Source organism: Saccopteryx bilineata, chromosome 12, assembly GCF_036850765.1.
Source record: "Saccopteryx bilineata isolate mSacBil1 chromosome 12, mSacBil1_pri_phased_curated, whole genome shotgun sequence".
NCBI classification, from domain to species: domain Eukaryota; kingdom Metazoa; phylum Chordata; class Mammalia; order Chiroptera; family Emballonuridae; genus Saccopteryx; species Saccopteryx bilineata.
Genome location: NC_089501.1, coordinates 34,101,553 through 34,114,383, shown reverse-complemented (window position 1 = coordinate 34,114,383; position 12,831 = coordinate 34,101,553). Strand labels below are relative to the sequence as shown.

General features: G+C 46.4%; 1 protein-coding gene across 2 annotated transcripts in view; it reads left to right on the top strand.

The window, feature by feature from the left end:
• The window catches only part of NHSL1 (NHS like 1), a 238,098-nt gene that overhangs the window by 93,123 nt on the left and 132,144 nt on the right, over nucleotides 1–12,831 (top strand). The window lies entirely within an intron of this gene.

Sequence of the window (12,831 nt, the reverse complement as noted above, 5' to 3'; positions counted from 1 at the left end):
CACCTTAGAGGGAACCCTAATGACAAGTGCCATTTTAACAACCGGTTCGCCGAACTCAACAAAACATTAGGTATCGGTTCTGCCGAACCAGTGTGAACCGGCTGAATCCCACCACTGGATGGAGGGATAAGTATACAAACAGATAGCCACTTTGGAGTCAGAAATGATGCTTCACAGAAGGCACCGAGGTGAGTCCAGAAAGGCAGGTGGGCCTGAACTGTGGGGGCTGAGTTGAAGGCTGGGAAGCCTGGGCGTGGTTATTAGCATGGTGGCTGGTGAGGGGAGCAGGTCAGGACTGAGTTGGGAAGGTGCTGAGGCAGCACATGCAGGCCGGCCGGAACGAAGCACAGAGGGATCAGACAGCGGAATCAGACACAGTGGAATCAGGCTCAGTGGGATCAGGCTCATTGGGATCAGGTACAGCGGGATCAGGCTCATTGGGATCAGGCTCAGCGGGATCAGACACAGCGGAATCAGGCTCATTGGGATCAGGCACAGTGAGATCAAGCACAGTGGGATCAGACTCAGTGGGATCAGGCACAGTGGGATCAGGCACAGTGGGATCAGGCTCATTGGGATCAGACACAGTGGGATCAGGCTCAGTGGGATCAGGCACAGTGAGATCAGGCTCAGTGGGATCAGGCTCATTGGGATCAGACACAGTGGGATCAGGCTCAGTGGGATCAGACACAGTGGGATCAGACATAGGGATCAGGCTCAGCGGGATCAGGCTCATTGGGATCAGACACAGTGGGATCCGGCACAGGTGATCAGGCTTATTGGGATCAGGCTCAGAGGGATCAGGCTCAGCGGGATCAGACACAGCGGGATCAGGCCGGGGGCTGGGGGCACTTCCGTCAGGAAGGGACAAAGGGGGAGGGATGTCATAACTGTTGTCAGGTTAGTTCTAAGGAAGGTCATCTTTGAGTTTGAGTGCCAAGTTGGGAGTGAGGCTTAAAGGGAGACCTGAAGGTTTGGAACAGCCAGGCAGGAGGGAAAGGTGAGAACAGGAATATGTAGAAAAATGAGGACCCAGTAGGGATGGGCAATCATACTGGTGGGCAGGCTGTTTTCTGTTTAGGAGGTGGTTAGGGCTGAGCCAAAGTGACTACCAAATTGTAGGGGGCTGAGGAAGAGTTAGTGCTGAGGCAGGACTATCCGACTCCAGGCAGAACCTGTACTGAGGCGCAGAGTGACAGGCGGAGGCGTTTTGTTTGAAGTAGAGCGGATCAGAGGCAAAGGAGCACTGTAGCTAGAAAAAGACTGAAAATGCAAAGTAGGGGCCAGTTTGCTCATGCTGCAGACAGCAGTTGGAGACAGAAGTGAACCCAGAGAGGGAAGATGGGAGAAATGGGGTTTTGAGGTAAAAAGAGGGTCCAGTGCTGGTTGGGGCAACCTTGAAGGTCCCCTAGGCGATCAGAAGTCTTGCTGGGCAGCGGTGGGGCCCCTACCCTAGGTTGAGCCGAGAGGTTAATGAGTGTCACCTCACTGCGAGCTGCTTGTTCACCTGACCCCCAGTCTTGGGAAGCGATCCCCCCCCCTCACCGTGGGTAGGTAATGACAGTGCCCATTGCACAACCACACACTAGGTTGTAGAATACGTACCCTCCAGGTAATTAGTGCCCAGCCACTAGCCCCTAAACTTGTCTGACAGGTCCCCCAGGGGATGGGCCCTCTGTTCCTTTGTTTCAGACATCCTGTGCATCTGGGGTGAGGCCCTGTGGTCTGTATTTTAATAAGCACCCCAGATAGTGTCCATGATTAGGCAGGTTTGGGAAACGCTGATATGGGCACTGTGAGAGCCCTAAAGCTGGACTCTGCGCTCTCATACTGCTGTTTCTTCTTTTTTAATCTAATTTATTTGATTTTTTTATTAGTACTATTATTATTATCTTTTACAGAGACAGAGAGTCAGAGAGAGGGACAGATAGGGGGACAGGAAGGGAGAGATGAGAAACATCAATTCTTTGTTGCGGCACCTTAGTTGTTTGTTGATTGCTTTCTCATATGTGCCTTGACCCGGGGGGGGGGGGGGGGCTACAGCAAGTGAGTGACACCCTTGCTCAAGCCAGCAACCTTTGGACTCGAGCCAGCGACCATGGGGTCATGTCTGTGATCCCACACTTAAGCCAGCGCCCCTGCGCTCAAGCCAGGTGAGCCCAAGTTCAAGCCGGTGACCTCTGGTTTTTAACCTGGGTCTTCTGTGTTCCAGTTCGATGCTCCATCCACTGCGCCACCACCTGGTCAGGCTTTAATATTTTAAAAAAAAATATTTTTTTTGAGAGTACATTCATTAAACTGGGGACTGTGAAACAAGGAAGGACTTAGGATATGAGGAGCAACAGGAGAGCCTAGGCCGGCTGCTTTGGCTCCCTCGGTGTGTTACAGGAAAGAAACGAGCCTCGGTGGGGCTGCTGCTGGCTCATGGGAAAGTCAGAGAAAAGGGGAACCTGGAGACAGGTTCATGGGGTTAACCTGGGTCGAGGCGCCACTGCCCATTGCCCTCTTGGTTGTAAGTCTCGTGGGGACCCTTGACGTTTCAGAGGGAGAAGTAAAGATGCATGTCTGAGAGGGAAGAAAGGCGTGAGCATGCTCCCGGGAAGGGGAGCGCCTGTAACACTTCCTGTTTAGCTTCCCACCCTTGCGGCCAAAAGAAGCACAAGACACTTAATTTTACCCTGTAGGTTATTTCAGTGAGTGAATACTTGAATGTTTTGATTTTATAAGGTACCTTTTTAATAAGGATCCTTTGCTGGTTCCTAACCCAGTCTTGTTGAGTGTTTGAGTCCAGATCCTCCTGGTCAGGGGTCCCCAAACTTTTTATACAGGGGGCCAGTTCACTGTCCCTCAGACTGTTGGAGGGCCAGACTATAAAAAAAAACTATGAACAAATCCCTATGCACACTGCACATATCTTATTTTAAAGTTAAAAAAAAAAAAGGGAACAAATACAATATTTAAAATAAAGAACAAGTAAATTTAAATCAACAAACTGACAAGTATTTCAGTGGGAACTATGCTCCTCTCACTGACCACCAATGAAAGAGGTGCCCCTTCCGGAAGTGCGGCGGGGGCCGGATAAATAGCCTCGGGGGGCCGCATCGGCGTGTGGGCCTTAGTTTGGGGACCCCTGCTCCTGGTGATTCCCCTGCTGCTGGGGCTTTATGGACGATGGGTGGTTCTGTTCTGCCACCTGCTGGTCAACCTCAGGCAAGCCGTGTCGTGTTTTGAGGATGGTCCTGTTTTTAAGAAAGGATTTCCTGCACAGGTTTCAAAGGAGCTCAAGTGAGGCAACCCTCTTTTTCTCATGGAGCCATCTGCTCTAAGTGAAACCTTTTACACTTAATGTTGCAAATTTGACAAAGTTCATTTCCCCCTCTCTAGCACTTTTTTCCAGCCCAAGTGTTAAAATGGTAATAGCAACAACACAGTATGAGAGATCCTTTGGCAGTGTTCATCTCGGTTTTCTGTGTGCCTCGTCTGTCCTGTGGACAGAAGAAGCCAGTGATTTCAGGCAGTGGTGGGGACAGGTGGGATTCAAGATCCGGAGCTGATGTGTGATCTTGAGCAATTACTTTACCTCTCTTAGGATCAGTTCATTCTCAGAGTGAACTACTAGTATGTAACTTGGCTGTATAAACGAAGTGTAAACACTCACAAAGATTAGTGGTTCTTAACTGGGGGGATGAGGCACACCTTACTTACCTAGACCATGAAGTTTTTAAAAAAATACAAGTGCCAAACAAAACCCCCGAAACCCAATCTGTGCATGACTTCTCGAATAAGAATCTTTTAGAGAAGATGATTTGCATGTTCACCCGTGGTTGAGAATCAAAGTACTAATACAGTTTCCATTAGGCCTGACCCGTCATCCTGTGTCACTGGGCAGTGCTAGGCCATCAAGCCTTTGGGAACTTGCAGTGTCCCAGGTGCTGTGCTCAGCTTTGGATGTTTTGGACTCTGACAGATGTTTAATGATTATCCTCTTTGTCCCCATCCCCATCAGCCTTTACAAGGCTGGTGGCAAAACATTTTATTAGACTATTGATTTATTTAGTTGTACATTAGTATGAGGCTATATACCTTAGGTAAATCAGATTTTGAAATTTCTTCAGATTCATTGTAATCTCATTTTGTAAAGATTATCTTTTCTGGAAATGATTGCATATATGCATATGTGTTAGTTCTTAAAGTGGTATGACTTAAGTAATTCTTAGCTGATGGCATTTGACCTGATCTTAAATACAGGCTACTGTAGCTTGCTATAGTTCCTACATGCTGAATGAGCAGCACTGTTCTATGTGATAAATTAAAGGTTATAAGAAGTCATTAATATTTTTTTCCTATTTTGAAATGTAACTTACTTATAGCTAGGTGTTTTCTTATCTACAATAACCAATACTGTTTATTTTATGGAGCTGTATATATTTCTACTTTTCTACTGTATTCATTTTTCCCTAGAACAATTACCAGCAAAGTAAACATTAGCAAATGCCTGAAACACATATTTGAGAGGAAGGAGAGGGAGAGAGTCTTTATGTGTAGTTTTAAGAATTTTGGACTTCTGTATTTTTTAACTATTTTAAATGACTGCCGTTACTTCTGAGACAGCTATCCCTGTGCTATTTTTGTAGTCATTCCTTTTAACTTCTCAGGTTTCACACATTTTTTTAAACCATTTATTGCCTCACATTATTTCGGGAAGAGAAATGTGCCTAACAGTTACAGAAACTGACATGGGGGCAGTCCCTGGAGAATTCCGTCTTCCAGGTGTGGCTGGCTAGCTGTCCTTTCCCTCACAATTCTGGGGCCCAGTGAACTGTCTCCCTGGCAGACTCTCGCCCTCTGTTCCAGCTCACCATCCCCTTCCTGGACATTCTGCCTCTTGGCTGCTGATGACACAGATACCCTACCAATTATTGAGTGCTAATGACGTTGGCATTTTCTCATTTAGTTTTTGTAACCATCTGAAGAGAGAAAGTCCCTGGTGTCTGTCGTACAGGAGTTTGAGCACAGGAACAAGACAGAGGTGCTGCCCGCCTGGTGGCTTTCAAGGCAGCACTGTCATAGTGTCTCCTTGTGTCTCAGGGAGACAGAGTGGCTGGGTTGGCGGGGCTCGGGGGCTAGAGGGGCAATTTCTGTAACCTGACTTCATTTGTCCTTGCCAGTCTGTCGACCCACTCCAGTCCGCCATCAGTGGAAAGGGCCTTGTGTTTATTTTGAGCAAGTACTTCATCCTTCTTTGAAGTTCTTTTCGGTGGCGTATCCTCTTGGAGTAGTGTATTATAGAAACAAAAGTTCTCTTGATTTCACATCCATTTTGACCCTGGGGAACAAGTGTTTCAACCAAAAATTTCCGGATGTCTTAAGTGCTTCCTAGGCCTTTTGTTTTCTGAATTTCTCCTTATCGTGATAAGTTGGTTACTTGAAGACTGACAAATGTGATTGCACAGGGACAGCTGAAGTAGTCATTAGCAAATTGGATTCTACTTCTCTAAGTAGTCTTTTTACTTAGAGATTTTGATGATGGTCGGGAGAGTTGGCAGAGTCTATAACTGTAAAAACTGTTGAGCGGAAGAGAAAAACACGTAAGGATAAAGCTCTCTTTATGTTCTGTTACGTTTTCATGTCTTCCGGAAAGCTTACATTTGTTAAGCTTTTAAAGAAAATACTCTTATGCGGTGAGTGAAGTTTTGATAGACACAGAACACGGGAGAAACACAGACGGCCATCATGCTCTTAAGCGCATGTGCACATGGACTGTAGAAACTTGGAGACCAGTTTTTAGAGTATCTTGCTGTGAATCCTTACTTTAATTACCCAAATAAGATCATAGGAGAAGCGTCAGGTAAATGGGTTTACTAGAAGTATGAAGTTCATGATTTCTTTAGTTGTAGAGTATGTGGAAAAGTTTTTTTTTTGTATTTTTCTGAAGCTGGAAACGGGGAGAGACAGTCAGACAGACTCCCGCATGCGCCCGACCGGGATCCACCCGGCACGCCCACCAGGGGCGACGCTCTGCCCACCAGGGGGCGATGCTCTGCCCCTCCGGGGCGTTGCTCTGCTGCGACCAGAGCCACTCTAGCGCCTGGGGCAGAGGCCAAGGAGCCATCCCCAGCACCCGGGCCATCTTTGCTCCAATGGAGCCTTGGCTGCGGGAGGAGAAGAGAGACAGAGAGGAAGGAAGGGGGTGTGGAGAAGCAAATGGGCGCCTCTTCTATGTGCCCTGGCTGGGAATCAAACCCGGGTCCCCCGCACGCCAGGCCGACGCTCTACCGCTGAGCCAACCGGCCAGGGCTTGGAAAAGTTTTTTAATATTAACTATTTTATAAAAAAACAACAACTTTAAATATGATTTGGGACACACAGAACCATTTTTGAAACTCAAACACACAACACGGTGCTATGCCTTGTTGATAAACACACTGGTATGTGGAAAATGTGTGAAAAACATGTTTGGGAATGAGACACACCAAATTTAAAGATTTTATTTATTTTATAGAGGAGAGAGAGAGAGGGGGGGGGGGAGGAGCAGGAAGCATCAACTCCCATATGTGCCTTGACCAGGGCAGCCCAGGGTTTTGAACCTGCCACCTCAGCATTCCAGGTCGACGTTTTTGTCTACTGCGCCACCACAGCTCAGGCAGGACACACCAAATTTAGAATCAGGGTTCCACTGGGAGACTGGGGACGGGAAGGGAGATTTACCTGTACTATTTTATTTTTAAAAAGCTGAAACAAATATAGCCAAATGTTTACCAGTATATCTGTGCTGACTTCTCTTCTGTGTGTTTAAAATAATTCTGAATGAAAATTAGACATTAAGTGATTAAAAACTTTAGTGTATGCTTAACATACAAATTATCAAAAAACAAATGCCAAGATTAAAAAAAAAAGTTAAAACAAATTTATACTCTATCCCACTTGCAGCATCCACTGGTAATATCTTCATCATATCCTCCTAGTCTATTTGTATTTATTTGATATTATATCTATAATTGTAATGTAATGTTTGCATTTTTAGTGAACTTATGAGCAGATATTTGAGTTCTGCATATTTATTTGAAATTATAGTGTAATGGTGTTGAAACTAGTGATTTTCACACTTTCCTATACATAAGACTCATCGGAAAGCTTGTTTAAATGTGGGTTCCCAGGTTTCTCTCCAGAGGCATGTACCAAATAGGATGCTGGAATGTGTATTTTTCACACATATTCCTGGCTCCCTAACTCCCCCACCCCAATCCAAAGTGATTCGGATAAGGGCTCCTAGGGAACACTTTTTGGGAAGCAGTGGTTTGAATTGCCTGTGCTTGTGCAGCACCGCAAACACTTCTAATCCAGGCTCAGCAAACTATGGTGTGTGGACCAAATGCAGCCTCCCACCCATTTTTATAAAATAAAGTTTCATTGAAACCCACCCACCCAGATTTGTTAACCTATTGTTTGGCTGCTTCTGTGCCACAGTGGCATCGAGTAGTTGGATTAGAGACCACAGAGCTGGCAAAGCCTAAAGTATTTATTGTCTGGCTCTACCAAGAAGTGTGCTGCCCCCTGCCTGTAAGCCAGCAGGCTGTGTGGGAGAGTATCAAAGGAAGCTCAGTCAAGACCCTGGAGTACATTCAGCGGGAGAGTTGAATATGGCGAAGGGCATGTCATTGACTAGTTCAGTTTAAGAAGCATTGATTTAGTCCTTACTGTCAGCCAGGCACTAACACTGCGCCAAAAGCCTCAGTTTCCCCCTCTTGGGCAGTTGGCAGTCTTCTGTGGCAAAAGCGTGACATTAGATGTGATAGAGTAAGGGCAGTATCCCTCTGGTGGGGGTCAAGTGTTCTGTTTTAAGGGACCGTCTGAACAGAACCCCTGGGATGTGAGGACCTTTTCATTAAGGTTGGGACAGAGGTTGGAAGCGTGGTTATTAACTGCTCACTGAGCCTCTGACAGTCCAAGGCACCCAGCAGTGACAGCGTCCGTCCCAGAGACGGTGTTATCCCTCTGCAGTGCGCACCCCAGGGGACTGAGCGGCAGTGCGCTGCCATATTGCCGCCATATCGTGTGACCCTGTGGGAATGGCGTGGCGAGGGTTTAGAGTGGCAGCTCTGCTCTGGAGGCCTTTCCAGCTGTGAAGACACTGAAAGGTGGGATTTAAGTGTGTGAGCCTCTGTAAATACAAATGTTTGTATCTAATCTTGCCATTTAGGGAAACAACACTATTAATAACATTGAAAGGGACCTCTTCTCGTTTTTAAAGCTAGAGCTTAGTGAGAAGGCAGTGTTTTTCCTTTTCTTTTGCATGTTGCAGCAGTGGGGAAGCCTGAACTAGGCCCTTCTCTGAATAGGTAAGAGGCTGTGTTTGTCTTCCATGACTTTGTTCTTGAGTCACTCAGTTGTTTAATTCCTTAGGGGGTAGGAGGTAGATGAGGAAGTAGGATTTACTGTACTCTGGGAGTTGGCTCGCTCTGCCCCTGAGGGTAATTTTTCTTTCTTTCTCTTTTTTAGTAGTACATATCTGGCTCATACTCTTTTTACCTCCGTATGGTTCAGATAAGCTTTCATTATTACCATGTACAAATTAACTCAGAGAAAGATTGCCATTTAAATCTACTCTTATATTATTTATAAGAGATGACAGTTGGAAAAGCTGCTGTGCCCTGTTCTGGAAGCTAAAGGTCCCTGTGGGTCGTCCGGGTGATTCGTGTGGTAATCGGATAGGGTGCACTCTGTGCTGCTCCTGGGCTCAGGGCTGCCTCAGAGCAGGACACAGTGGGAGTGACTCTCCTCACTGCTGTGGAGGGTTTGCCCCACTCTTGTCTCTGTGTGTGTGTTCTGTTCCTGGGCCCCACTCCCAGCCGTGATGACCGACCGCACCAACTCTGTACGGATAGCACTGTTCTTCATTGGTTTCTGACTTCAGGGTTTGCTTTCTCCTTTTCTTCCCCCATATTTAAAGGGCAGGGTCAGGGCAGAAAGCAGGATCAGACAGCAGGATCAGACAGCAGGTGGGCCAATCACTTGCCTGAGCGGGCTGGGGGCTTTGTCTAATCCTGGGTCCTGTCATGTTTAACAATTTTGATTAAATAAAAAATTTTCATTTAAGCTAAACTCCTTTTTTAAAGGATGGGTATATATTAAAACATGAAATATTGTGTCTTTTGGCAAGGACCTTTCAAATGTATTCAGTCTATCCCTTTGACTCTTGGTAGAACTGTAGATAAATCTTTCCAAATTAATGGGTATTTGACTCAGTAATTTTCAAAGAAGGTGATTCTAGAACTTCCTTTAGTAATATATTCTGGTGCCTCCCAGTTCTTATAGTTAACTTTTCTTTAATGTATCACTTAAATCATTCCTGAACTAATACAGGATAGTTTCTTATCCTTTTGTTAGCAGTCATGGGTAAGCGTCTCACCACCTCAAGGGCTAAGAACTTCATCATAAGCCTGGTATAGCTCCGCCAGCCATTTCAGACCTCGGGCTTTCATCGTGAGTAAAAGGACAAAGTGCTGGCCAGGGGCTACTGTGGCAAAGCCCAGGGACAGAAGCTGTGGATGCATCCTATGAGCCCTCATCGACTCTCTCTCACGAAACGTGATTTAAGCAAGACCACTTCTCTGATTCCCCCATGCCTCTAGCTCAGCCACAGTAGAGTGTGGTGGGGAGGGAGCGGCTGCTGGCACAGAAGAGGACAACAGAAGTTTCAGTGTGACAGCCCGACAGCGAGAGGGGAGGCGAGAGGGGAGGTGGCAAAGCACTGCACAGGGGGACGCGGGGAAATCTGTTCAGCACGCCTGTCTGAAAGGTCTGGGCGGAGTGTGCTCTGTTGTAGATATTCCGTGGGAAAAGGGGTTAAATTAAGATGTTTTATTAAAGTGAAGATTAGAGCTGAATCTATTTGGAAAAAACCCCACATTATATTCTACCCACAGGGGTTTTCCACTGCAGGGTTCTTGTGAACGTGAGCAATAGGGACATGCAGCACACGGCCAACTCGCGGTGACCCTGCCGCTGCGCAGGGTGGATGTGCAGGGCTCGCGGGTGCGACACTCCAGAGGAGTAAAATGTGTGGCTCATCTTAGTTGCCAAGTATTATTAAATATAGTTTGAATGAATGCAATAGCTTTTCATGCAGCCCACCTAACAATTTTCTAAACTCATTGGAATACATGTCTAACGTGGCTACCTAAAATCTCAAAGTTCCCTCCAAACTTATTTAAACCATTATCTTCTATCTTGTCACATGGAACTTGGATCCAGTTGCAACAGTAGTTAACTTACTTGACCTTCTTTTTTTTTTTTTTTTTTTTTTAAGATTTTTATTTATTTTTTATTCATTATAGAGAGGGGGGGGGAGAGAGAGAGAGAGAGAGAGAAGGGGGGAGGAGCTGGAAGCATCAACTCCCATATGTGCCTTGACCAGGCAAGCCCAGGGTTTTGAACCGGCAACCTCAGCGTTTCCAGGTTGACGCTTTATCCACTGCGCCACCACAGGTCAGGCCTGCTTGACCTTCTTTTACATAAACAAAGATGTTACTAATCATGGCCTGATATAATGGAAACATGGAAGAACTAGTAGATGGAGAAATAGTCATTGTGCAAATGTATCCATAGGTCTTGTGAATAATGGGAAATCCATTAAGTGTTTTTGAAATCCAGCATAAGTGTGTACTTACTTTGAGGGAGAGTCAGAAGTCCAGTCCCTGAATTGTCAGTTATCTTTCCTGGTTGCTTGGTAGTGACTGTTTCTCCAGCCCCTCCCCCCAGCTCTTTCCAGATGCTGTAGGAACAGGAGGTACGGGAGGAAAGGCACTGGTTGCTGATGACACCAGTTCATCCATTGTATGGGATGGTGTGCTCACCCCAAGGAGCCTGAGCTGGGCAAAGCATTCCACAGCACTTCCTGTACATAAAGGCTTATTTCAGAGCTTGGATAATCCTAAATCAAAAAAGGAGCTGCAGTGTAGAGACAACAAGGAGGAGACAACTGTGTGTCTTGTTCAGGGTCCATGGAACCTTACAGAATGCACACGTGGATGTCGGGGTGCCATGAACCTCTGAAATGGTAAACAGCATTTGAGATAGTTATTTTCTGCATGATGGTCCATTTTTTGCTTTCTATATTTTGATTCTCAAAAGTGGCTTTGAGCCTGACCAGGCGGTGGCGCAGTGAATAAAGCATTGGACTGGTTCGAAACCCCGAGGTCCCCAGCTTTAACGTGGGTTCATCTGACTTGAACGTGGGCTCATCAATTCGAGCGCAGGGTCACCAGCTTGAGCATGGGATCATAGACATGACCCCATGGTCACTGGCTTGAAACCAAGGTCACTGGCTTGAGCAAGGGGTCACTCAGTCTGCTGTAGCCCCCCCCCTCACCCTGGTCAAGGCACATATGAGAAAGCAATCAATGAACAACTAAGGAGCTGCAATGAAGAATTGATGCTTCTCTCTCTCCCTTCCTTCTGTCTGTCCCTATCTGACCCTCTCTCTGTCACACACAAAAAAAGTGGCCTTGACACAGAAAGCACACTGGATGTTTGAACTGTGATGTTAGTCACTGGTGCTGTACATGATTATTACCATTTTTTGCCCTTACACTGGTGATCAAAGAACAGATATCATTCCAGTTTAATAGCTGAAGTAGATGCAGAGTACGTGGTGATGTAGCTAGCATCCCTTTGATTAAGTGGTGAAGCTTTCAACCCAGTGGTGTCTGACATGACCTGGTTCCGTTACTGGCTCCTCTGCGACCTTGGGCATGTCACATACATTCTCTGGAACTTAATTTACCCATCTGTAAATTGAGGAGTTTAAACAACATGATCTCGTGAGGGCCCATTTAGCTTTTAAACTGAGGCCATATCTGCACCACTTAGACTGTGGTGTGGTATCTTTTCTCATGGTTCCTGGGGTCATGTGAGCTGTCCATCCCAGGACCACTTTGCAGCAGCTCTGGGTTTTTGGGTTTTTTTTTACAAATATTCTATCCCTGGTAAGCTTACAGGGCCCTTTTAAAACTTCAATGAATTGTAGATATATGATGCAAAATGCTGTTTTTATCCTTATATTTTTGTATTTTTCTGAAGTGAGAAGCGAGGAGGCAAAGAGACTCCTGCATGCACCCGACCGGCAACCACCTGGCATGCCCACTAGAGGTTGATGCTCTGCCCATCTGGGGTATTGCTCTGCCATTCCAGTGCCTGAGGTGATGGCCATGGAACCTTGGCTGCGGGAGGGGAAGAGAGAGACAGAGAGAAAGGAGAGGGGGAGGGCTGTGGAGAAGCAGACGGGCAGGCACTTCTCTTGTGTGCCCTGGCAGGGAATCAAACCTGGGACTTCTGCACACTGAGCCAACGCTCTACCACGAAGCCAACCAGCTAGGGCTTTATCATTTTTAATCAAAGTTTATTTTCTGTTGCAGCTTGTTAGTTTTCATAGATTTGCTCAGTTCTGAGTAAAAAAAAGTGAAATGGACCCAGCTCCCTGCTTGTGGCTTATTAGCCTCCCTGGGAATAACATTCTGAGGAGAGTCAAGTCTCTATGGTGGAAAGTTCCAGGGACTTTCTAACAGCCCTCAGACCATGGAATCATGCTGGCCTGGAATGAAATGCTGCACCCAAATGCCTTCCAGCCTGGCTGTAGGTATTTTGCATGTCGTGATTAAGAGTTTAAACGGGTCTCTGGGAACTGGAGCCTGCAGCTATTGCTACTAGCCTGGCTCTCAGATGATGGTTCTCCCTGGACAGATGGTCATTCAGAACCAAAGAGGAACGACTCCAGGGTGAGGACTGCCAGGGGGCAAGTGATGCCAGTGGAGACAGGAGAGGCCGTACCAG